The 25,989-nt window shown below is 41.5% G+C and overlaps 1 protein-coding gene and 1 long non-coding RNA gene across 3 annotated transcripts in view; both read right to left on the bottom strand.

Annotated features, from left to right (window-relative positions):
• The window catches only part of RNF38 (ring finger protein 38), a 123,481-nt gene extending 105,315 nt beyond the window's left edge, over positions 1-18,166 (bottom strand). For both annotated transcript variants that reach the window (XM_067743944.1, XM_067743945.1), the window contains exon 1: positions 18,045-18,166. The gene's annotated coding sequence lies outside the window, so the exon portion shown is untranslated. The remainder of the gene's footprint in view (positions 1-18,044) is intronic.
• A 7,307-nt stretch (positions 18,167-25,473) lies between these two features.
• LOC137227687 (uncharacterized) overlaps positions 25,474-25,989 on the bottom strand; it is a 47,273-nt gene continuing 46,757 nt past the window's right edge. The window contains exon 3 of the long non-coding RNA XR_010944959.1: positions 25,474-25,688. This is a non-coding gene — a long non-coding RNA (uncharacterized lncRNA). The remainder of the gene's footprint in view (positions 25,689-25,989) is intronic.

Raw genomic sequence — 25,989 nt, 5'->3', positions numbered from 1 at the left:
AAAAGAAAGTCTTTATAATGGCCTAGAAGGTCACTATCTACCTCCTTCCACTCTCCTCCTCTAGCCGCTCAGAATTCCCTCCTGCCCCTTGAAGCCTCAGGGCTCCTACACCTGCAGTTTGACTCCCCACTTCCTTCAGGCCTCAGTTCAAATGTCACCACAACAAAGAGGCCTTCTTTGGCCAATGGATTTAAATAGCACTTGCTCCTTTCATTCTTTGCTCATCTTTCCTTACCTACTGTTTATCTTCTTAGCACTTTACCATCTTTATGACATATTATATATTTATTAATTATTGTTTGTCTCACATCATCAGAATGCAAGCTTCATCATAAGAGCAGAGGTTTTACCTGTTTCTGTTCACTACTGTATACCCAGTAAGTAGGCCTGGTACACAGTAGACATTCATATTTATCTGTTGCATTTAAATCATTAGAAAGGCCCTTTCACATTACAAATTAACAAACTTGTACTTTCAGTATGGATATAAGTCTTCTGTTATTTAGACAGCATGAGTCTTCTGATCACCTGTAGACATGCAGAAAAAAGCCCAGTTTCTGGGCCCATGAAATTGAATACTAGCCCCTATGCCTTGGAAAACTCACAATATCATCCTGTGGGTCATCCCCTATAGACTCTTCAAGGAGTATTTCCATTTAGATTTCAATATGAACTGTTTTCAATATGAACTTTTGGCTAAGGCAAAGTACACTGGACAAAAACTATTTGTAATAACTCAGAAAAGGGGTCATGGATAGAATAGTGGAACTGATGAATCACACAAATATGAAGACAGATATATACATATTATATTTGAACAAAGGCAAGTAGATATGATGCTCTGGGATTAGTTGATTATTCCAAATAATGGAACCATGCTCTCCGGTCTGTCCATCTGGTTTCCCTATTTATCTCTCTGATCACAAAGAAACAGACTATATCATTTTTCTCTGCAAACCCCCTACCTCAGGCTGTTCTCCCTGGAAGGGTAACTGACTGGAAAATATTACCTTGAAACTCCTGATGAATTTAGAGCAAACAAAGCTCTGAATTACATCAATGAAATGAAAATCTTAACCATACCTTTGAAATGTTTAAATAAGTCATATAGATCAACTCATGTAATCTTAAACATAATCTGTGAAAACATGGATCCTGAAAACTACAGTACTCACCCAACGAAATGATTCACAGTACTCACCCAATGAATTGATTTACATTTATTGCATAGCGAAGAATGGAAGGCAACAGCAAAACAATTTAAAATTCTATTGTAAAGGGACTTCCCTGGTGGTGCATTGGTTAAGAATCCACCTGCCAATGCAGGGGAAATGGGTTCGATCCCTGGTCCAGGAAGATCCCACATGCCACGGAGCAACTAAGCCTGCGCGCCATGACTACTGCGCGGCACAACTACTGAAGCCCGTGCACCTAGAGCCCGTGCTCTGCAAGAAGTGAAGCCACCGCAATGAGAAGCCTGCACACCGCAACGAAGAGTAGCCCCCGCTCGCCGCAACTAGAGAAAGCCCACACGCAGCAACAAAGACCCAACGCAGCCAAAAATAAATAATAAATTTAAAAAATAAAATAAAATTCTATTGTAAATCTGGCTACATAATTACATGAAAACATTTAAAAAATCATTCTCAAAAGAAAATATGCAATTTATGAAAACAACACAGATAAATAAAACTATAGATTATATTTATATAGAAAAAATAAAGAGTGGAGAAGTATAGATGTACTGAAATGCTTGTATAAAAATTATGAGGACACTAAAGATACTATTTAGCTCTGCCTCTGACAATTAGAGAAAGTTTAAAAGCCTTTTTAAAATCTACATGGATCAGTAACACATGAAAAGATGCTCAATATTATTAGCCACTAGGGAAATGCAAATCAAAACCACAATGAACTACCAATGCACCCCCAGTAGGATGATTATGATAAGAAAGACAGATAGTAACAGGTTTTGATGATAATGTGAAGAAATCAGGACTCTCATACATTGCTGGTGGAAATGGAAAATGAAATGGTACAACCACCTTGGAAAACAGTTTGGCAATTCCTCAAAAGGTTAAACACAGAGTTATAATTTCACCCAGTAATTTCACTCCTGGGGTGATGTATGTGTTTGTGTTTGTGTGTGTGTGTGTGTGTGTGTGTGTGTGTGTGTGTGTGTATCTTAAAGAAATGTAAACATATGTCCATGCAAAATCTAGTACACAAATGTTCACAGGAGCATTATTCATATTAGCCCAAAAGTGAATGCAACCCAAATGTCCATTAATTGATAGATGAATAAATAAAATGTAGTATATACATACACTGAGTATTATTTGGTCATGAAAAGGAATGAAATGTTGATATATGTTACAACATGGATGAACCTGAAAGCACTATGCTAAGTGAAAGAAGCCAGTCATAAAAGACTGTATACTGTATGATTCCACTATAAAAGGTCCAGAATAGGCAAATCTATAGAAAAAGAAAAGTAGGTCTTTGTTTCCTAAGCTTGGGGTGGGAGGAAATGGAGACTGACTGCCAGTGGGTACAGGGTTTCTTTTCTGAGCAATGAAAAGATTCTGGAATTAGACAATAGTGATGGCTGCACAATTATGAATATACCAAAATACTAAAAGCCATTGAACTGTACACTTAGTATGGGTGAACTGTGTGATATGTGAGTTATATCTCAACAAAACTGTTAAATTTTATAAAAGAATGAGGTAGGGGGCACAATGGAAGGTGTCTGGGGTAACTGTAATATTGTATTTCTTGACCTGACTGTTGGTTACAGAAGTGTGTTCACATTGTGATGATTCACTGATTGGCAAACTTACAAGATGTGCATGTTTTATAAATATATCACATGTCAAATAAAGGTTTTAGCAAAGAATAACTAGGTCTATAAATACTGACTTGGAAAGGGATCCAAGATATAAAGTGGAAACAAAGTTTCAAAACCGTATATACAATATGGTCCCACTTTTTATAAATTTATACACATACACATATATGTACGTGCAGAGTAAAACACACACACACACACGAGTATACACATAAACCTGTTCTCATTGATCTCTGAAGAATTCAGATAATGGGACTTAATTTTCTCTGATACATATTTCTGTAATGTTTGAATTTTTTGCAATGTGCATTTTTATAATCAGAAGACAATAAATGTATACATTTTAAAAATCTTTTAAGGTGTACAGACAGAATTTAATAAAGAACAGAAATTCCTCAATCAGTATACAAAAACATAGAAATAATAGATCCAAGAATAAAAATAATCATTTAAAAAAAAAATAACAGCAACAATCATTTGATTGCTTACTATGTAGTTGGCACATATATTAGCTCATTTTCATTATACCTATTTTACAGATGAGGAAATAGGCCGGGAGATTTTAATCTCATCAAAATAGAACAAAATACAGCTTATGAAGAAAGTTCATAAAATCATTTACAGAGAAAATTTTAAAAAGTAAAAGAACATAATGAACTCACTCATACTTTTTTTTAAATCTGGAAAAGAATTTATAATTTTCTTAAAAAAAAAATCTGCCAAAATTGACTACCCCCCCCAACACACATACCCACACCAAAAACCAAAAACTGAATGGAATAAGCTAAAAAACAAAATAGAAATGGTTACTGTCCTTCCTCCCAAAAGGCTATTTTTCCTTGCTACCAAAATCCTTATATCAAGAATGGTACAAGGAAGGAAACTTACAGGCCTTCTCTCTTGTGATTATATACCAAAGCCCTAAATACTAACAAATCAATCCAGTACTATGAGCTCCATTACAGAAATTTAGGGATAATTCCATACTAAAAATTGATTAATGTAATTCAGCACATAAATAAGTAAAAAGAGACATAACCTCCAAGGGTAGATAACTGAGTTAGAAGGCATTTGACAAACTTATTCTTTCTAAGAAAAGCACTTAATAAATAAAAATACTACTTCTTTAACTTGTTAGCTTTCAGACCCACAGTCAACCCCACAATGAACAGTGAAACACAACTGAGGCAGCCTCATTATGCTACAGTCAAATATTGAATATGACATTTTCTGGATGTTACAGTGTAGCCAATGAAATAAGAAAGAAAAATAACAGAGGAAAATATTGAAAAGGAGTCTAAATTAGCAGCACTGTCCAATAATAGAGTTGTCCAGCTGGAATACTCAAGAAAAATCTATGAAAAATTACTAAAATGACTGAAAGAGCTCAGGAAATTGGCAGGTATTTAAATAAATATACAAAAATCAACAGCTTTTCCTAACATCAGCAAAGCTCAAAAAATATGATGAAAAACATCCCACTGTCAAAAGTTAAGAAGAGGGGCTTCCCTAGTGGTGCGGTGGTTAAGAATCCACCTGCCAATGCAGGTACACGGGTTTGAGCCCTGGTCCGGGAAGATCCCACATGCCGCAGAGCAACTAAGCCCGTGCGCCACAACTACTGAGCCTGCGCTCTAGAGCCCACGAGCCACAACGACTGAGCCCAAGTGCCACAACTGCTGCAGCCTGCACACCTAGAGCCCACACTCTGCAACAAGAGAAGCCACTGCAGTGAGAAGACCACGCCCTGCAACAAAGAGTAGCCCCGGCTCGCCGCAACTAGAGAAAGCCCGCGTGCGGCAACAAAGACCCAACACAGCCAAAATAAATAAATAAATAAATAAATTTTTTTTAAAAAGAACATAAAAAAAAAATAAAATAAAAAAAAAAGAACATAAAATACTATGGAATTGACATTATGTGAATTAAACTATAAAGCCCTACTAAGGCACATACTATGGCACTACTAAGCTCTACTAAGGCACATACTATAAGAAAACGGGAAAGAAATCATGTTAATAGATTGACAGATGTTAACAGTGCGATGAGATCAACTATTTCCAACCTCATAAATTTAATGCTTTTCCAATCTCTGTATCAATGGGATTTTCGCAGTAATCCTGACAAAAACTTTTAAAAATATATATCTGGACGTTGGGGAAAAGCATGTAATGAAAGGCAAAAGTCTTTTTTCAAAATAATAATAACTACAAGGAGATGCCCTACAAAGCATTTATCCATATAAAACTACAATAAGTAAAACATATAATATTGGTGCCAGAATACTGACAGATCAATAGAACAGAGTGAGAAACAGATCTAAGTATTAATGAAAATTCAGTATATGATTTAAAATGTCATGTTAAATATATAAGGAACTGGTTAAATTGTGGTACATCCATTATCAAATAAAATGGAATATTACAGTTATTAAAAATGAGGTAGATTACACTGATGTAGAAAGCTGGTCGCAATATAGTATGATGTAAAAAAAAAACAATGTAAAGAATAGGAAGTACAATATGATCCCTTGTGTTTTATTTATTTGTTTATTAGACAGCCACGCTATGTATAGAAAATGTCTGGAAAGATACACATATCTAAATAGCACTGTCACTACCTCTGGGATTATAGTAAGGAGAGGAATAAGAATGGAGAGTCCATCAGTCATTACCCCAACAGTGAAGAGATGGCAAACTCAAATTAGAATAATCTGAAGGGGGTTTATTTATAAAAGTAATAATTACAAAGTTGGGAGGTGAGGCCTACAGAAACGACAGGGGATGAACAGGACTAGCTATAGCATAACAATTATCACTCTGGCTCCCAAAAAGACAGGACACAGAGAGTACCAGAACCCAGGTAATATAAGGCCGGCTACCCTGAGTGGAGAGAGAATAAATATTCTGACCTCATTCTTCTTCCCTTCAATCTCCTCTTAAGGCTGAACCCAACCAGAAACGAGAAGACCTGGGAACTCTTTCCCTGGGGCAGAGAACCAGGTGGAAATGGGTGAAGGACAGGCGTGGAGAAGTAAATAGAAGGTACCGGGCGGGCCCAGATTTCTTTTACCTTTTTATAAAATTAATTACATAAATAGAAGTAAAATATCTTCATTAGAAATGAAAAACTTACATAGAAAGCTAAAATTCCACCCTCCATAATGCTGGATCTTTCTCCAGAAGTAATCATCTTTATTTTTTATCATCATTTTGATGGGGTCTGTCACTGACTTTTTTCTAGACAGACACACACTCACCACAATAAAACACACAGAATTGCTTTAGGAGGCGTTGTTTGCTCAACATGAACAGTATTAATCACCCTATTACCTTCCGCAACCTTTTTTTCTCACCATTTTCAGTTCAGTTATAAAATAATGCTCAAGAAATCAAGAGGAACAGTTTAAATCTCCTCAGGGTTGTTTACACCCTACCTCAGTGGTTCTCAAAATATCCCCCCACTCCCCCAACCGCTGCATTAGCATCACCTAGTAATTTGTTTAAAAGGCCCCACCCTAGTACAGTGAATCAAAAGCTCAGGAAGTGGGGCCCAGTAACCTTCCTTTTAACCTGCCCTCCACGTGACTACCATGCAGGCTAAAGTTTGAGTGCCACTACTCCATCACCTGTGCCCTTGCTAGGAATCTGCTTTTTAACTAGATCCCGGGGTGATGCGTAAGTAAACTGAAGTGTTAAGAAGCCGGTCTACCTCTGAGCCATAAACCTAACCACAATCCATATTACCCGCACCTATCTACACACAGGGTATTATGAGTGGCTTCTGGGGATGGGAAGAGGGAAGGCCAGCAAAAAGAGCGGTGGTTTTTAACCTCTTTGAATTTAAATCTATCACTCCTGTGGGAAAAACATCAGCACTGCATGCCCTAGTTAGGCAGAGCATGTTAGCAGTGTTGTCTTTTGTGCGTGACAGACAGCACATAACTACCTTTAACCCACCCTGGAAATGTACCGCTCTTAGGTGTCAATATTATATCATAAGTTCTCATTTTTCTTTTAAAATAAGTTAGTTTGAATGTTAACCCCAGGCATAATAAAATTACGTACGAATAGCTAACCTCTGTTTGTATCACTAATACTGTAATGGGAATCCATCATTTTAAAACAAAGCGCAGGGATACACCTTTTCTGCTCTAACAAGGATACTTTTATCAACATTTACAAGTGTATCTACCCTCCACTTCCATACTGCAGGCTCCACCTCTACATAGCTTGTGGGGAGGGGAAAATGTCCCCAGAATTCCACCTTTAACTTCCTGCTGCCTCCCTGAAAGGCTGACATTTTCTTTCAAAACCTGCACCCTAAAGCCCCTCTTCCTTTGCTCTTCTCTCATTTTTCTCCACGGAGTCTTCAGGTCTGTCCTGAGTCACAGGCAAACATGTTGACTTCCTCAGGAAATCTGCCAAAGTAACGACATATACATGTGTGCTTGAGAATCCTACTGTCTCACTGCTTAGCCAGCCTGACTCGGGCTAACACAACGATCTGCTTTTTTAAGGCACTTCCAGTTTCACTTCCAGCTCCTACCAGGCTTATGCCCCGCCCCAAGGCAGCACAGCCCCCTCTCTCTGAGCTTTCCTGACACAGGAAGTAGCACAGTCAATTCTGTGGGGCCCAAACCCAACTTGACTTGCCTCTCCCTTCTTAAAGCAATCTCAAAATCAAAATTTCTAAAGCTCCTTTTCCATTTGATAACTTTTCTTCCACACAAAGAAAGTTTTAATCAAGACACGATAAATTTGGGCCTTGGGTTTTTAATTACATAGCATCAGGAAAAATAATATAACTATTCTATCAAACAATTCTATTTGGAAAGGAAACATGTTTCTAATAAAGATGTTAAAAAAAAAAGAAAATAAAAAAAAAGAAAGGAACATGTTTACATCTCAAAAGTGCTATAAAAAGATTTTGGTATGGTAAAACTAGTTTGATTTCTATCCCCAACCCACACAATTGTTTCTTAAAATCATTTATGGCAATTGAGACAGAGTTCATTTTTTAAAGATTTTCTTCTACCAAAAGCTAGACTCAAAATATGTACAGAATTACCTAAACATTCTAGAGTCAAATTCTGACTTTAGTTTTATCTCATGGACATTAATAATTTCATGAATTAAACACAGATTCACTTTAAAGCAAATCTTTTGACTTGTTGCCTTTGTAGGGTTTTGGGTTTAACTGTTGTTGTTTGTTGTTGTTGTTAAGCACACAACGGTGGCTTTTATTTAAAGTTAAAGCTCAAAAATATCATGGAATAGTAATTTCTGTTTTTAATATATGCATAGTTTTTAATAGAAATACTGGATAATTAGATCACAAGAATTCATGACTCATATTCTTCATATACAGCAAAGACAGTCAACAATGTCTTCCATTAGAGTCCCAAACATACTGTAACTCTAGAGGTGTTCTGATGCTAAGGTTCTTAAAGAAATGCAAACCAGTAAATGGGTGGAAATTCCTCAATTATCTGGATTTAATCAGCTTTTATCCTGCCTGAATAGAAGACTATCTTCCTCCTATGAATTAATTCTCATATTGCTTAGTAATTTGAAAGGTGGAGAATTCATTTTTCTTTTCCAACTATCCATAAACAAAGAAAAAGACTGAGTTGGCAGTGCTCAACTCAAAAACAGGACATGTTCCAAAAGTCTAAAACTACTGTACCTCGTTTTGACCTTAGAATCCCATTTTCCCATAGAACATTTTCTAAATGGATGGCCCACCAATGTCTATTAAGCCCACAACATAAACGAAATAATATTAGAAACACTATAACTGCTTGAGAAAATTTAATCTCAGATTCCAACTTTGGGCCACCTAAAGACAGAATTTTCAACAAGCATTCCAACCAAGTTTGAAGTAGTTCATTTGGGAACCACTATGCTACATTATTTTCCTCAAATAATCTACTATGTCAGACAGCATCAACACAGCACCAGGCTCTCCAACTGATGCCTGAAATATTCATATTCTATACCACTGAATAAAGGGATATATTTATGCTTTAGCTTGTGACAAATCAAAGTTTATTATGGAAATTAAGAAGGCTAAAAAGAAGTCTAACATCCATTCTTACACTAATTTCAGAGAGGGAGGTACTCATATCCACAAAAAGGTGGGATTCTGAATAGGGCCAAATTTTTCTACGAGAAGTTTTGTATCTGCTTAAGTGACCAAACAAGCACTGAGTTAAGACCAATGTTCAGAATCACAGAACATGGGAGATTTTCCAAGAAGCAATTTAAATATGCCTGATCTGAGGTGAACCCACTCCAATGCAGGTACTCCTACTCCTTATTATGTGAAAAAGTAGTGAATGACTAAAAAGAAATTTAATTAAATAATCCTAACACAAAAATTGAGAACTTAAAAGGAGTGCATTTCTCAGGAGGAACAAAGGTAAAACTGAAGACTGCAAATTCTCTCTAGTGGCTAAGACAGTGGTCACCTTTGCTTATGTTCAATCTTGTTACCAAAACTTAACTGCTATGTTTGCTTAGGCTATCTATAAAGTGAGACGTAAAGCATGATGGCTAAAAATACAGACTCTGAAATAAGACGGCTTGGGTTCATATCCTAGATAACACTCTTAATAGCTGCGTCATCTTTAGCAAGTTATTTAACCTCTCTGTGCTCCAGTTTCTTCATCCGCACAATAAAGATGATAAAAGCATCAACCTTAGAGGACTGTAGTGAAAATTAAATGAATTAATCCAGGTAAACCACTTAGAATAGAGCCTTGCACATAATAAGCACACAGTAAGTGACCACTATTATCTAGATATTCAAAAATAAGCAGGATTTGGAGAAGATAGGAAAAATTAAAGCTGAAGCAACAATCAAACAAACAGAGGTGAAAAAGTGATACACACACATGGAAACAGGGCATTACACTTCCCTGCAGAATATTCACGAAGAATAGTAGAGACTGGAATAATGAAGACCCAATTATGCTGGCCTTGAATGCCAAACCAAAAAATATTTTACTTACAAGGCAGCCAGTTAAATTTGTGACCTGATCAGATCTGTGCTTTAGCAATGTTAATTATAATGATTATATCATATCACTACTATTTATACAATTTTGATGTTCTCAAACCCAAAAATTTGTTTGGTCAACTAACACACTGTTGGAGTCTATTGCTAAACTGTTGTATATCTGAATCAAATCTGAAATCCTCACTGTGTCTGGTACATAGTAGGCATTCAATAAATGTTTTATTGTTACTTTTACTGGCCACCAGAGCAGTGCAGTAAACAGTCAGAGGTTATATGTATATGTATTGTAAGAAATATGTATTACAAATGAAGCAGCCAAGTAACAGCTGGTAAAATGTTAAGTCACTGCTGAGCAGTATACTTGCCTAAAACAGGGGTAATCACCCTTACTTTTCATTAAAAGCAGATAAAATGGAACCTTGTATATTTTTAAATCTCATAAAATTTAGCTGTCAGATTGATAGTCTTCTTAAGGATTATTTGGGCAATATCTTTGTAATGGACTACCCAGTGTTCTTATGTGATGATAAATTTAAGGCAGATTTCCTCAAGATATCTGCACTCCCATGTTCACTGCAGCATTATTCACAATAGCTAAGATAAAGAAAGAACCTAAGTGTCTGATGAATGAGTGGATGAAGAAGTTGTGGTATATACAAACAATGGAATATTATTCAGCCATGAAGAAAGAAGGAAATCCTGCCATTTGCAACAACATGGATGAAACTGGAGGACATAATGTAAAGTGAAATAAGCCAAAGAGAGAAAGACAAATACTTTAAGATGTCACTTATATGTAGAATCTAAAAAGATAATAATAGTAATAATTTGGTTTTTAATATAAAAGTCAAACTCATGGAAACAGAGAGTAGAATGGTGGTTACCAGGGCCTGGGGAGTGGAGGAAATGAGATGTTGGTCAAAAGGCACAACCCTTCAGTTTTAAGATAAGTAAGTTCTGAGGCTCTAATGTACAGCATGGTGACTATAGTTAACAGTACTGTATACTTGAAATTTGCTAAGAAAATAGATCTTAAGCATTCTCACCAAGAAAAAAGGTAGTTATGTGAGGTGATGAATGTATTAATTAACCTGACCATGGTAATCATTTCGCCATGTACACAAATATCAAACCATCACACTGCACACTTTAAATACATACAATTTTATTTGTCAGTAAAAAAGGGAGAGAGAGAGAGAAAGGAAGGAAGGAAGGAAAGAGAGAAAGGAAGAAAGGAAGGAAAGAAAGAAGGAAGGAAGGGAGGGAGGGAGCAGAAGGAAGGAAGGAATGGAAGAAGGGAAGGAGGGAGGGAGGAAAGGAGGGAGGGAGGAAGGAAAGAAGGGAGGCAGGAAGGAAGAAAGACATTTGAGACACTAGTAAAAGTAATATACTAATAGTTAACATAGTAAAAAAAAGTGTTCACTAGAAGATTGATTGCCAACAGATCTTAGAAGCACATCATGACAAGATGGTTGATATAAGAGGCTAAACACATATCCCCAGATTCATTGATTTTTTTCTGGTGGTGGTAGGGGGAAGTCAGCTTCCCAAGATGTCAGTCAGTGCTAACTTTTAGAAACTTAAACAAACAAAAAAAAATTAGTAAGAACATGCCATGATTTGGCTTTCTTGGGCAATCAATCATTCTGGCAACACAAGCATAAAACAAAGTAGGCCTGGATTTCTACATACCTTCTTGTAAAGTACTTTTTTAAAAAAATTTATTTATTATTTATTTATTTTTGGCTGTCTTGGGTCTTCGTTGCTGCACGCAGGCTTTCTCCAGCTGCGGCAATTGGGGGCCACTCTTCATTGCAGTGTGCGTGCTTCTCATTGCGGTGGCTTCTCTTGTTGCGGAGCAGGGGCTCTAGGCACACGGGCTTCAGTAGTTGTGGCACGTGGGCTCAGTAGTTGTGGCTCACGGGCTCTAGAGCACAGGCTCAGTAGTTGTGGCGCACGGGCTTAGCTGCTCCGCGGCATGTGGGATCTTCCTGGACCAGGGCTCCAACCTGTGTCCCCTGCATTGGCAGGCGGATTCTTAACCACTGTGCCATCACGGAAGTCCCACTGTAAAGTACTTTTCAGTTACAGTTTTAGACTAGAAAAAAAAAGTTCCGGCTGTCTTGTGCTTTTTAAAGCTTCACGTATCTTGCAAGTATTAGAATTTAAAACCTTGAAATGTACTCACTTAAACACATTCCTGTCAGCATTACCAACAACGCTCCATTATCCATTTTGGTACTGTCTCCAGATGCTTTTAATCCCCGCCTGACTTCTCCCTACCAACAAGTACTTGGATACCATCTTTACCCTGTCTGCCCCCATTACTTGGTTGTGCTTAGGGAATTATAATTACAGTGATCCCGCCTTTAAAACATCCTCAGAGCACAAGGCCTCTTTGTATGATTGGGGGTGAGGGGGGCACCTTCCAGGCTCCACAGCAAAGTGTGGGTGGTGGCAACATAGGCAGCAACGAAAGAAGAGGAGCTGGGGCCTCTCTGGAGGCCTTCGGGTCTGGTTCAATATTGTTTGAGGGGTTTTACTAGTGGGTGTCCAGCCCAAAGGTTCTACAAAGCCTCTGCACCCCTCGCATGAGGAGACTAAGGACAGGACCTGTTCTGACAGATGGAGAGATCACCACCAAGCCCAAAAGGCCAAGGAACAGAAGGGAGCATGAAAAGGGGGAGAAAAGAAAGCAGGAGCTGAAACATACTCCTTTGTGCTGTTCTCAGTACTTCAGGTAATGAACTCTCTGACAGTGAAGCTATCACCCCAATGAATCAGTGGCTAGTACTGGTATTACCAGCACCCAGTAGGTGCTCACTCAAACATGTATAGAGGCAGCAGCAAAAATCTACATAGGAAGACAAATCTATTAAAAATTTAAAAAAATAAAATAGCCTAAAAGCCAAATGAAAATACTTTTTTTAAATTATTAGAGTCCCATCTTCTAGTTGCACAAGTGATTACGAAATGAATACTTGTTTTACTTTGCCTCCCCTACTACTTCAGTGTAGACTTCAAAACTGCTCACTTTCCAGCTCTGTCTGACAATAAAACAGACTTCAACTAAAGATCAGTGAGCACCATCTGCAAACACTGAAATCAAAGGTGCTGAAGCAGAACAGATACTGACAGGTGACTTTCAACTCAAGGTACATCCCAGAAGCACTACAAAATGTTCTACTACTTAATTGCTTGCAGCTCTCTCTTCCATGCATGTATTTCTTCCTCTTTACCACTTCTTCCCTTCTTTCAACAGGGTCAAATGGTTATATCAAAACTTACAATCTCTCCCTCATTTCTACACATATTTTATCACAAAAGCAGACAATACAGTGACAGCTTTCCATATCATGACCGGAGGGGGCTACTGATAAACTCTAGTATAATCCCATCATTCTCCTCCACCTGCCCAACATGGTTAACTGTCCCAAGCAGTCCTTAGAATAGCACTAATATCCATTGAAACTAAGAACAGAAAAAAAACCCTGAAACTGCTTTGGGTGAGGCTTATAGGTGAGAACTGTTTATTCTCCTTGCGTGGGCATAAGACTAGTTCTGTTAAACATTTTCAGTTTTATTTACATACATTTTCTTTAAAAAACAATTTCTTCAAGACAGCAGCAAAAGCACAATGGAACCCTCTATCCATCACCCTCAATCATGTTTAAAAATAATAATAAAAAAGACAATAGAAACCACTTCAAATTGTACCTCTCCCTTGAGCCCGCAGAACAGCACTCTTCCATGACAACTGTTCTGAAAAAACACACTGCCATTATTTGCAAAAGCAGTAGGAAGTCCAGTCTTGTCCTTGGTTCAGCACTCCCCCTTCCTCTCTCTCCAAGAAAAAATGAAACAGCAGGAAGCGTAAACAACCGCTTAATGGAAAATACAAATGGGCAAATATTTTCAAAATTGGCTAAAAAGCCTGAGGTCTTAAGAAATTCAGGAATACTAGTGTAGGGGGAAATAGGAAGAGAAAAATAGTATCGTATTTCCCCCTCAAAGTGAGCACTATGTGACTGCATGAGCAAATGCGCGCGTAGCTACTTTCTCTCCTTCACTTACCAGATGCTTTTGTCTTTTTAATGATTTCTTTCTCATTGTCTTTCCATAAATAATGGTATTTATCAAATTGTTTATTCTGTACAATTTCTCCAGACCCATAACAAATTTTACAATTTTGAGCTGAACTCTTTGGTTCAACTCTTTGGTTCAACTGAGCATGGTAATGAAAAGCCAGGGGTAGGCCCTTTCCCATGAAAAGCTCACATGGAGAAAACTCTTTTGGAGTCTCAGGCCTAGCAGTGACCAGCCCTCTTCACAGAGCCTGTGGTGAGTATGGACGGGTAACAGCTGGACCAACAGTTACAAAGCCGCAGGGCCATGCTAGTTCACAGAGCACCTTTGTGAGGATTAGAAAAGGGTGCCCCCACTAAGGGGACACAGTTTCCACACAAGGTGTTCATCTTGGTAAGCGGAGCACAAAATGGGTTTCTACTCCCACTTGCGAAACAAAACAAGCACCCAGTGCTGAGAACAACCTATACAACCCTAATCAGCAGCCCTGGGGCAAAACTGCACCTCCAAAGTAGGTTTCCAAAAAGAAGAACGTCACCAACAACAAACAGCATTTCACAAATTTCATTACCAGAAATTCTCACACATGTTAATATAAATTCATTCATAAACATATTAGGACCAGAGGAAAAAGGGTCTAGCAAAGAAGGAAAACTAGCAAATTTGAGAGAAAGGAAACTCTTCCATCTAGAGGAATAATGTTGTTCCTAAAGCCCCCAATCTTTGACTACAGGTTCAAATAGCTGAATTTCAAACGCATGTGCTAAGCTAAAACATGCAAACAATCACTATCATCTGCAGAGAAAGGCATGATCACATACATTTACCTTTGGGGGTTTACTTTCTCCAATTTGCTAGTTTTCCTTCTCAGTCAGACACTTTTTTGCTCCTATCCTGACTATAAAACCATACACAGTGATACAAGTGGTTAAAGTTTATAAAACCTGATAAACAGCCCTGGTGGGTGGTGGGCCCCTTAGCTACCTGCATGAAAATAAGAGGAATAGACAACCTGGATTATGAAGGGTTTAACATTCAATGGCTTCCAACCCTATCACTCTTTTATGCCCTACAAAAGAGCTAAATATCACATGGGTCCAAATTAGTCCCAGTCATGCAGGAGGGGCAACAGAAGGCAGCCTGGGGACTAGGCTGGGCAAAGCTGAGAAGAAGTACAGCCCAGAGTCAGAAGAAACCTTAAGGCAGTGGTTCTCAAACTTTAAATCTACTAGGGAACATGTTCAGAATCAGATTTCTGGGTCCCTCCCTACATTTGACAGATCAGAATGTCCTGGAGCACTTATATTTTGACAAAATTCCAACTGCTGACCTAGGTCCACCAGAAAGTTTAGAAAGACTGGGAAATCCTCCACGTGCCTATCAGCTGTTCCAAAATAAAAGTCATCCATCACAAAACTAGGTTTTGCGGGTCAGAATGGGGTGAGAAAAGGATCATCAGCCAGCATGCCTAACAGGCTGTGCTGGGCTGGATGCTGTAGCTAGAGTTTCACTATTAAGGGACAAAAACCCTCTGCTATGTAAACAAGAAATTATTTTGCATGTTGAGAAATATTTCAAACATCTGAAAAATATTTAAATATCTCTGTACCCTACATCCAAGATAAGCAAATCTTAATTTGCAATTATCTGATTCAGGTTTAATAATAGAATACTAGATATAACTAAAGCCCTCTGTGTACCCCTGGATCAATCCCATTCCTCACCCACTCTCCTGAGAGGTTACCACTACTCTGAATTTGGTGTTAGTTGTTACCATGAATGTTTTTATACTACTACTACATATGTACACAGACACAGACAATATTATTTTGCATGTTTTCAGATTTTATGCAAGTGGAAACATTCTCTAATAATTCTTCTGTTATTTACTCCCCCAGCCCCTGTTATGTTTGTAAGATTCAACCATTTTAATGCATGTGGCTATAGTTTATTTTTCACAGTGCTCTAATATTCAATTGTGTGGGACTATCTAACAATTTATGTATTTCCCTATTGGTGGACATTTAAGCAGCAATAAACATTCCTGTACTTCTTTTGTACTTATTTTCTTGGACAAGTGTGCAAAGATTTCTTAAAGTATATACCCAGAAATGGGCATTTTAGGTGAATGGATTTGCTTGCCCTCCTTTAGCTAGACATCACTATGCTACTCTCCAGAGTGACTGTATCTATTTACATTCCCACTAGCAGTATATAAAAGGTGATTTCCCCATAACCTTACTAACACTTGGTTATCACAGCATTTAATTTCTGCCAATCTGATGAGTGTGAAATGGCATGTCACTGATGTTTCAATTTGCAGTTCCCTGATTTTAAGTCTTTGACAAGTAAATTTTCATATATATATATCTGTCAAATATGTTTTTCTCAGTTTTTAAGAAAAATTTAACCCATCTTGTCTGAATCAGGGCAGCTCTTCCCAAAGAACCTTGCCAACAGCCACCACAACTGGAAAGCTGAGGTGCGGGAGGGCAGCAAGAAAACAGCTGACTTAAACAAGGAATCATCTTGGACAAAGAGCCCTAATTAATTCATTTGCTAATTAGTCTTTCCCTTCCCTCTTTTGTCAAGGCTTACTTCCAAGACAATACTACGGCCCCCAGCCTTAGAACAAGAGAGAGAATGGGGGGGATGGGGAGTACCCAAAACATTATGTAAAAGTACTTACAACTGTCTTTACTCAAAGAAAATGATGTGATTGCAGACCAATACCTATTACTCAACCTTGTAAGATACCATCCACCTCTAACAGACTCCTTTCAAGCTCATTACCTTTGGCTCCCTCTTTAAAACAGCCCAATCTTTTTCTCTACACTAGACACTGTCCCCCTCCCTTTCATCTCCCTTCCATCTCCCTTCCCCCACAATGACTAAATTTCCTCCTTTTCCCCCATTCTACAGCTTCTGTTTTCTAACTCCACAGGACCCTCTTCACTGACTATAACACTACTCTCTCTCGTTGCCTCTAGAACCCCAAGTCCCTTTCCAAGATGCATCCACAATAAAAACAACCCACCCAAAAGAAAAACGGGAATCCCATGCAGTACATGGCCCTCTTCCATGCCAGGCAGGTGGGTGACCTGTCCCAATTCTCTCACTTCCTACCCCTTCACGCCTGGGATAGCTGTGCTTTCTCTGGGGGTTCCCCAAGTGTGACAGGTCCAGACCACCTGGGAAAACCTCATTTGGCTTTCTGTGGCAGAAACGTCTTTACTAGGGCCATATATACACTTGTTTGGGGCAGGAACGAAACTCGGGCCATTTCGTGAAAAAGACACCTTACAGGCGTCTCCACAAAAGCAGGCAGGCCTCCCACCTATTAATTCCAGCTGGATTGGTTTCGTCCGTGCAGTGGTGGGAAAGGTGGCCTGGCAGAGACCAAATGGTCCCCGCAGTAAGAACTTTCTGAAGCTCTGACCCACTCACTCAAGAAAGCCCTCTTCCCAGAGAGGACAACCTCACAGGAGTCTCTCCCCCTGCGGCTCCCCAGGACACCACGAATCCCCCAAATCAGCCGCCGCTCTCCTCCGTCCCAGCCTGCAAGAGATCCTTTCTCCTAAGCCAGCCCCAAAAGCGCTGGGTGGGCGTGCCTGGGGCCGAGGCCTAGCGCCCCCTCCTCCACGATCAATCTCTCTCGGTTCTCCGGGGCTAGGGGCTCTTCCTCCTCCCAGCGCCCCCTGCTCCGGGCCCGCGCCGGCCCATAGTGACCCTGGGTCCCAGCCAGGTTACGACTTTCGCCGGCTATGTGACCTTGGGCAAGTCACTTCCCCCTGTAAACCTCCGTTTCCTCCGCCGCCCAGAGGAGACCTAGAGAGGTCCTGCCCTGCCCACCCTAGGGGAGGGGGTTACCCACCAGGGGGGAAAACGCTTTGTGAGCCGCTCCGCGCAGCGGAGACACAGGGCTCACAGGGGCTCCGGGGCCGGACTAACCTGACCCGGACAACGCTCCACCCCCGCCGCGGGGCCGGGCGGCTGGACCACACGCCTCTGGGCGGCCCCCCAACACACACACTCGAGACCAACCCACGCCCCTCCCCGCCTGGCCCGCTCCTGGACCCCGTACCTGCTCCCGGCGCTCGGCCGCAGGCGCCGCCACCCTGGGCGCCTGCCCGGAGAGGCCCGTGGCCCGGAGGGCTGAGGCGGCCGGCTGCAGCGGGCTCGGGCCGGGGAGGCGGCGGCAGGGGGCGCGGACGGCGCGGGGGCCCGAGCTCGGCGGGGCCCGGCCTGGGAGACGACGACTGAGGCTGGAAGTGCGCGGCGGCCGCGGCTGCTGAGGCGGCGGCGGCGACCGCGGCGGCGGCGCTTCCGCTCATGGCGGGGCCGCGAGCAGCAGCTCCGGCTGCGACTCGACTCCGGCGCGGCGGGCGCTGGCTGGGCCCGGGCCGGCGGCGGCGGTGGCGGCGGTGGCGGTGGCGGCGGCGGCGGCGGCGGCAGCAGCGGCGGCGGCGGCAGCGGTAGCGGCGGCGGCGGCGGCGGCGGCGGCGGCGGCGGCGGCGGCGGCGGCGGCGGCGGCGGCGGCGGCGGCAGCGACGGAGGCGGTTCCCGGAGGAGGAGGAGGAGGAGCCGGGAAGCGGCGGCGGCAGCGGAGGGGGCGGGGACGCGGAGGGGGGGTGGGGACGCAGCGCCGCCGCCGCCAATGGGCGGCGAGCTCCTCGGCCGACCGAGGCTCACGGGCTGGGCGGGCGGCGCCGTGGGGCATCTTCTGCTGCTGAGGCGGGGAGGCTAAGGGCCGTCCGCCGGGAGAGCCCAGTTTCGGGGGCTGCTCCGCCCCCGGTCCGCCTCCGGGGTAAGGCCGCGGGCCTCCGGGGCAAGGCCTCGCGCCACCCAGGCCCGGCGGTGCCTGGGGCTCCGCCGCGGCTGCCTGTGGCGCCGATATCGGCGCCCGCGAGTTTGGCGGGGGCTTGTCCCGGGTAGCTGCTGCCCGCCGGCGCGCCCGCCCGCCCGCAGGCTCCCATTCCACGGGTTGTGCCGCCTCGGCCTCCTTCCTCCACCTCTCCCCACTCTAGAGCCACGGACTTCTCTCCTCTCCCTCTCTTGGCTGTTTCCTCAAAGTTTTTCCTTTTCAGACACTTAGGAAAGAAACTCTCCCTTCCCTTCTTGGGCTGTGTCTCAGTGGTAAATCAGTCCCTGTGGACCCAGAGAGGGTAGCAGAAGCAGAAACGAAACAGATGCGCTGCCTTCTCTGAGTCTAGAGACCCATCTTGAATTATGAGCAGAAGCCAGCCTGATCCCTCGCCCCTTTCTCTGACTTTATCTTCCTCTTTCTTACTTTAAACCCCCTTGTTGTTAGAAGACAGGAAGCCATCCAACTCGGCTGTGCCTAGTCTCAAGAAAGGGAGAGACTGTGAGGTGCAGAAAGGCTTTCGAGATGCGCTGTTTTCTTATGAGAGAAGAACTCTGCAGATTCATGACCCCCTTGCACCCTCCTCTCCTTGGATGTGATTGGGATGTGATTGATGTTAGTTACTGAACCCATTTTCCTTTCATGTTTCTCTGACTCTCAAATCAAAGCCATAGGGGAGCAAAATAAATTCAGTCCTGTACTAGGAGTGCCTCTAAGTACAGCCGTGGGGGTAGGAGTGCAACTAAACTGCTGAATAGATCATTTCAATAAAATATGATGCTCAGCCTTTCCCAACATGCAGCCACCAACTGGGGACTGAGCAGGTAGAGAGAGAGCTACAAGTTGACAAGGCATGGTGCTACAGTGGTGGGCTGGCCGCATGAGAAAAGTGGGGATGAATCTTCGGCAGCATACATTTAAAATTACACCCTAACACTTAACTAAGTGTATGATCTTTTCATTTATACAATCGTGACCAATGCTAGACACTAGGATACATTGATAGAGATACAGTCCAGGACTTTAAAGAGTTTACCATCTCCTTGGAGGCTGGTGAGATATATTCTTAGAAGTTAAGAATTTAAGAATGAGTAGGAGTTTACCAGGTGGAGCAGACTGGGGGAAGACATTAAGATTATAATCAGCCAAAGCACCTGGTATTTCCTGAATCCCACCCTTGACTTTCTGGTCGCAGAGAAGGCAGGTAACATCATATTACTAGCTGGGTTTGGTTCCCAATGCCTACTGTAGAATGCCCATAAGCTATAGCGTTCTTATCTCTTTTGATAGGTCTCACAGCCTTGAATGAAATCAGGCCTATTTCCACTCCAAAGCCCAAGCTCCAGTTTCAGCTCTTACAACTTCAGTTTGGTCACATGTTTTGCCCACCATCCCTAGAAGAAAAGGGGCAGGAAAGCAGTTTGATCTAGTAACTAAAGAAGCCCACTGAGGCTGCCTTGCAGGACAGGAAGAAACAAGGGAGAGGGCCAGGCCAGGCCCTGGGCTGCCTCACCTTGACAGTTAAAGAAAGAATGGATGACATCCTTGTGTCCTGTGACCTTTATCTCTGAAAATTTCCATCCTCCAGCAATGATCTGGAAGAGAGACGAGCATGATGTGTTTAGGAAACCGCAAGTTTAATAGGGCTGGAGCACAGCCTGGGTGGTGAGCTGAGAGATCAGACTAGAGAGTTAAGAATAGACCAGAAGACCATGAAGAGTCTTGAGTGCCGGGTTGAGGCATTTGAACTTACCCCAAGTAACTAAAGGGAGCTATTGAAAGGTTTAATGAGAGTGACATGATCAGATTAGACTTTGGAAAGACTCTGGCTGCTTTGTAGAAAATAGACTGGAAGGGAATATGAAGAGAGGTAATAAAACCAGGTAAAAAGCTATCATAATAGGCAGGGGATGAAAGTGACCCAAACTGAGGCAGAGATGGTAGGAATAGAGAGATATTAAGGTAGTAGAATCACCAAGACATAGCTGTTGAGGGAGGTGAGAGAGAATCAAAGATGACAGATTTTTGGCTTGGGCAACTGGGTGATAGTGGTGCCATTCCTGAAGGTAGGGAATACAGGATGGGGAAGAGAGAACTACGATCCTGGTTAATTCAGTTTATTTCTCTAATCCTCACTAATCTCATTCATATAAGGCAGAAGGGCTGAGGGAGTTGCCTAGAGTCACTACTGTACAATTACTAATGTCCTAAGATTGGCACCAGCAGATTTACAAAGAGAGGAAAGATACCAGAATTGCCCTTTTCACTTTTTGTTTCCATTTTGTTTTATTGTGGTAAAAAATACATATCATAACTTTATCATTTTAACGATTTTCAGGTATACAACTCAGTGGCATTAGCTACTATCTTAGTTCGGGCTGCCATAACAAAATACCATAGGCTGGTGGTTTAAACAACTGAAATTTATTTTCTCACAGTTCTGGAGGCTGAAAGTCCAACATCAAGATGCCAATGTGGTCAGTTTCTGGTGAGAGCTCCCTTCCTAGCTTATAGATGCTGATTTCCCACTGTGTCCTCACATGGTGGGGGGAGAAAGAGAGCAAACTCTCTGGTGTCCCTTCTTATAAAGGCATTAATCTCATCTTGAGGGCTCCACCCTCATGAGCTCCAAACCTAAAATCTCCCCAAGACCGCATCTACAAATCGTATCACATTGGGAGGTTAGGACTTCAACATATGAATTGGGCGGGGGTGGGGGGGTGGGGGTGGTGCATAATTCGGTCCATAGCAACTACATTCACAATATTCAACCATCACTACCATATATTTCCAGAACTTTTTCATCATCCCAAACAGAATCTCTGTATCTATTATAATTCTCCCACTCTCCCCTCCCCTGAGTCCCTGGTACCTCCCTCCATTCTACTTTCTGTTTCTACGAATTTGCCTATTCTAAGTACCTCATACAATATTTGTCCTTTTGACTTTGGCTTATTTCACTTAGCATAATGTTTTCAAGGTTCAACCATGTTATAGCATGTATCAGAATTTCATTTTTTAAAGCTGAATAATACACCATTGTATGTATACACCACATTTTGTCTATCCATTCCTCCATCGATGGACATTTATGTTGCTTTCACCTTTGGCTATTGTGAATAATATTGCTATGAACATTGGTATGCAAGTATTACTTGAGTCCCTGCTTTCCATTCTGTTGAATTCTACCTTGGAGTGGAATTGGTGCATCATATGGTAATTCTATGCTTAACTTATTGAGGAACCACCAAAATGTTTTTCACAGTGGCTACACCATTTTACATTCCCATCAACAATGCACAAAGCTTCCAATTTCTCTACATCCTCATCAGCACTTGTTACTTTCCTTTTTTTTTTTATTGCGGTATGCGGGCCTCTCACTGCTGTGGCCTCTCCCATTGCGGAGCACAGGCTCCGGGCGCACAGGCTGCGGACGCGCAGGCTCAGCGGCCATGGCTCACGGGCCCAGCCGCCCCACGGCATGCAGGATCCTCCCAGACCGGGGCATGAACGGGGCATCGGCAGGCGGACTCTCAACCACTGTGCCACCAGGGAAGCCCCCATTTTTTATATTAGCCTAGCCATCCTAATTGATGTGAAGTTGTATCTCATTGTGGTTTTGATTTACATTTCCCATTTCACTTTCCAGCCCAGCATATCTATTACTTGCATTTGTCTTCCAGCATGGTTTGCAAAAATTTGGGGGCGTGTTGGTAAAGGAGGGAGATTGTAAGAAAATACTGGAAGAGTTAATTCCTGAAAACTTGTAACAATGATAGACTAACTTTAACTTTATTATTTATTTATTTTTGGCTGCATTAGGTCTTCGTTGCTTTGCGCGGGTGAGGGGGGGCTACTCTTCGTTGCAGTGTGCAGGCTTCTCAATGCGATGGCTTCTCTTGTTTTGGAGCATGGGCTCTAGGCACAGGAACTTCAGTAGTTGCAGCACGCGGGCTCAGTAGTTGTGGCACACAGGCTTAGTTGCTCCACAGCACTTGGGATCTTCCTGGACCAGGGCTCGAACCTATGTCCTCTGCATGGGCAGGTGGATGCTTAACCACTGTGCCACTAGGGAAGTCCCACAATTATAGACTTCTAATATGTAAAACCAAAAGAAGAGCAAGATAATCTTGGCTATGCTGCAGAATAACACTCTGAAACCTTAGCAACTGAAGGACTCCAGATGAGTGACAGTGACAGTCATAACCGTGCCCAGAAAAGGCAGTGGAAATAGCAATGCCAAATGGAAGGGGCTGGAGCTGGAGATGATGAATTTAAGTACCAATACCATGTGACTACACTTGTTCACAAGCATATCACAAACACCTGTGAAACACCTCTGAGGCTTCCCTGAAACACCTGGGGATATATATTGCAGGGTGTGGGTGAGGGCAAAGGAACACATGCTGACCATTTTTCTCACTGTTACAACACTAACAAGTGTTAGTTTCTATTTGCTTAGGCTAGATTCCTAAAAGTGGAATTGTTAGGTCAATGTTTTTAAAGATTTTACTCTCCAGAATGATTGTAGTAGCAATTTATTTATTTAGTCATTTATTTATTTTTACTTAAATAGAGGGGATTAACTTGATCTTATTCCTGACTTGCAAAGCCTCTCACATTAGTTTATTTATTTTTTATTCTCTTTTATCCATATTTTCCAACCTCATTCCCCTTTCTCACTGTAGGAAAACATTCCAGTCTGTTTAGTGTACATCCTTTTGTCTGCAGGTGTTTATTTGAAATGTGTACCATTGTTTTAGATGCATGTGTTTTTTTCTTATGTAGATAGTATTATAAAATATATTTTTTCTTTTTTTCTTCCTTGCAGCAACATGTTTTTAAGATCTAGTCCATTGCTTCTAACTACTGCATAGTACTTATCCACCACATTTTGCTCAAGGACATCTTCAGTTATGGACACCCACATTGTCTCCAACTCCCAACAACCAAAAACAATACTGCTGTGAATATATTCATATATGCCCCTTATTGTGACCTGTGAGAATTTGGGGGGGTTATATATCCAGTAGCAGAATTGAATATGTTATAGTTTTTTCTCCTTTATATAGCTTTGATTTACATTTTTGATTACTGATAAGGATAAGAGTGTGTGTGTGTGTATTTCTTTAACCCGTGTATTCTTCCAGGAATTTTCTGACCACATTCTTAGCCCTATCCTCCATTACTTCTTTAAAGACTAACTTGGTCTGTAATTGATTGTAACACATTGAATAAATGTGATACATGAGTCCACATGTGAGTCCATAATGATACTCAAAGAGAGAACGAGTGAAAGGAGAAAAAAACTCATTTGCACCAATGGAAATACTATGACACCAACTTCTTTGTCAGGAAATTGATAATTAAAGAGAAAGAATGAAACATTTAACCTGCCATTTTTGGAAGAAATTAGGTTCATTCCCAATTGATGAGGGAAAACTCTCCTTTATAGAAGAATGTAGCTAATAAATGTAGAAGGACTGATAGAATTGGAAAATCACCATTTTGCAATCTCCAATAAGATAATTTATTCAGGCAAGGATCATCACTGAATGTTAAACTATTGAAAAAGAAAGAAAGAAAAAAGACCAATCTACCATTTTATCAATTTCGTACCACTCTCTTGCCCTAGAACACTTCCAGTTTGGCTGCTGCTCCCACCATTGTATTGAAACTGCAATGCTTAAAGGACAATGATGACTTCTCAGTTGCTAACCACAATGGCCTTTTCTCATCCTCCATGATCTCTTGATGGTATTTGACATTAGAGGCCACCTCCTTTTTCTTGTAACTCTTTCCTTTCATCCACAAAGGACTGGTTATCTGCTGCTATATAACAAACCAACCGTATTATTAATAAGTTATTATTATTTCTCATGATTCTGAGGGAAAACTGGGCTCAGTTGGATGTTTCTCACTCAGAATCTCTTATAAGGTTGCAGTCAGATTCTCGCTAGGGCTAGAGTCATCTGAAAGCTCGACTGGGATAGATATCCAAGATGGCTTCCTCACTCACTTTTCTGGTCCCTAAGCTGAGATGGCTGGAATAGCTGGGAGTTAACAGGGCATCTCTTTTTCTCTCAATGTGGCTAGTTTGGGCTTCCTAAAAGCACCGTGGTCTCAGGATAGATAGACTTCTTACAGAGTGCCTGGCTCCCCCTAGAGTAAATGTTCCAAGTGTCCCAGGTCAAAGCTGCAAGGCTTCTTATGAGACAATTAATGGTCTCCTCCTCATCCACTATGTATCATCCACTATGTCCAGCATTGGGCTCTTTAGAGGGGAAAAAGAACCTAAAGACCCTTCCAAAGATGAGTGTAAAACCCATCCATATCTTTATTGTTTCATTTTTAACTATGTGTGTATCCATATCTAAACCCAAAGCAATTTTGAAATACTTTATATCAAGTCTTTCAAAAGCGTTTAATTTAGTTTTCATAGAACCAGGAAGTCTATCTTTTTGCACTTGTGTTTCTGCAGTTACTTAATATTTAATTAATTAACAAAATTGCAGTAATAAATACAACTAACATAAACAGTTTGGGGGACAAAATACCAGAAAAGCAGCCATTGGCTGTGAGTGTTCAGTATACAAGGGCATAAATCAGTGTATTTTATATAGGGAATGAAAAGCATTGGTTAATCTGGTTAATCAGTTAAAAGAGTTTCTAACTTATCTTTTATTGAACATTTTGAATTGGAAGTAACAGAAACCACGTTAAGAAACATAGAATGTATTGGCTTCATTCAGGGGCTCAAATGATGTCATCAGCTCCCAATCTTCCTCCATCTCTCAGCTGTGATTGCCACCATGTTGGCTTCATGCAAGATTCCATGTGGTGGCAGGATGGTGATGGTAGCTCCTAGCACAGAAGAGAAAACATGTATTCCTCTCAGCAATCCTAGCAAAAGACTCACAACTCATTATTGGCTAAGATTGGGTGCGTGCCCACCTCTGTACAAATCTGTGGCCAGGGCACTGTGTTAACCTGATTGATTAGGACTGAGTTCCATGCCCCCCTGAAGCCCTACCTAACCCCATGGACTAAGAAAAATTGCCTTGGAATGTTCCAGCATGCAACTATAGAAGTCCATTGCTGCAGTAATTATTGAAGGAAGGACAATGTGCTCCTTGAGGGCAAGTATAACTTCTTGTTCCTCCCT

The sequence above is a fragment of the Pseudorca crassidens genome, chromosome 7 (assembly GCF_039906515.1).
Source record: "Pseudorca crassidens isolate mPseCra1 chromosome 7, mPseCra1.hap1, whole genome shotgun sequence".
Classification (NCBI taxonomy): Eukaryota; Metazoa; Chordata; class Mammalia; order Artiodactyla; family Delphinidae; genus Pseudorca; species Pseudorca crassidens.
Note: the sequence above shows the minus strand (reverse complement) of the source record. Positions and strands in the feature narration are given on the sequence as shown.